The sequence below is a fragment of the Aplysia californica genome, unplaced genomic scaffold (assembly GCF_000002075.1).
Source record: "Aplysia californica isolate F4 #8 unplaced genomic scaffold, AplCal3.0 scaffold01584, whole genome shotgun sequence".
In the NCBI taxonomy this organism is placed as follows: Eukaryota; Metazoa; Mollusca; class Gastropoda; order Aplysiida; family Aplysiidae; genus Aplysia; species Aplysia californica.
Genome location: NW_004798854.1, coordinates 63,601 through 64,828, shown reverse-complemented (window position 1 = coordinate 64,828; position 1,228 = coordinate 63,601).

Here is a 1,228-nt window from a genome sequence, read left to right as displayed (position 1 = left end):
AGAGCGGTGCATGAGCGACAAGTAATAATTGTCTTGCAAGTTCGACTCAAAACGCCCACTACACAAAACTCAATAACAACAACACGGAGGGATACTACATAAATCATAAATATATACATATACTTGTCTTTTTCTGGAACAACGATTTGAGCATTAATTTTATTTTAAGCGCTGAAAATGTGAGGTTATATTGTAGGAAACATCCCGACTGCATCGTGTGTGTTTGCCTGGGTAGTGGGGTACAGGGACGCGCGGGTTCATTATATACGGTCATCCAGTGCGGAGGGAATATACTCTAAGGTATCGAATAAACAGGTGGACATCATCATCATCATCCGGTGCCAGATCTGCGACAGGCATCGGCGATCATGGTTTTCCATTCATTCCTTTGCTCGGATGCTTTCAAAAAAGCCATGTTTCCCTGATCTTTCCCCGTTACCCGTTTGTTTAGGTTCCCCAAGTGTGTTGTTCTGGGCCTTCCCTTGCCTCGCTTTCCCTCAATTTTGCCAGCGGTCCAAAATTAATAAACGGAGAGGGGGATAAAAGGGGGGTGGGGGGGGTGGCACATTCAACCTCATACCCCAGCACAAGTAGGAGCAGATCATGTTTTATTTCTCCTTCAGTGAATAAAAGAACAAGAGATCATGAAAGATTAGTGATTTTAGAACGTTACTGTGACAACTTTTCCCATTTAGGAACAAACCAGTTTCATTAAAAAACATCAACCAATGTACAAAAGTTTTTTAAATGCACAGAAAATCGAGGTAGCCAACCCGGTACCGGTACTGATACTGAGGGTAATTTGCCATTTACAAACAAACAAAAAGAAGCCAGGAGGGGGGGGGCTGACTTAAATTTATTACACCCCCAGGCTGCTAGGCCAGCTGGATAAACACTGGCAAGGTGTGGTACGTTGAGATTTAGGGTAGAGTTTTACGGCACTTGCAACAGGAACAGGTCATAATATGAGTGGGCAGGTGTGGTGAGTAAGAAGCAGACAGCGGTCAGTGGCCACTGGTCATTATTCCCGCCACTTCTCTCTCTCTCTCTCTGACCCTACCGCTATTTGTTCAGTCTACGGAAACGGAAGTAGAGAGTGACTGGAATTTCCGCTGTCGTCGATAGCGCCAGGGAAATGGACTCGGGGGATTGGGGGAGGGAGGAGGGGTCGGTCTGTCGGGTACTGTCTAAAGGTCCTGGTGTTGTTTTGTTTTGCTTTTTTTTTTGG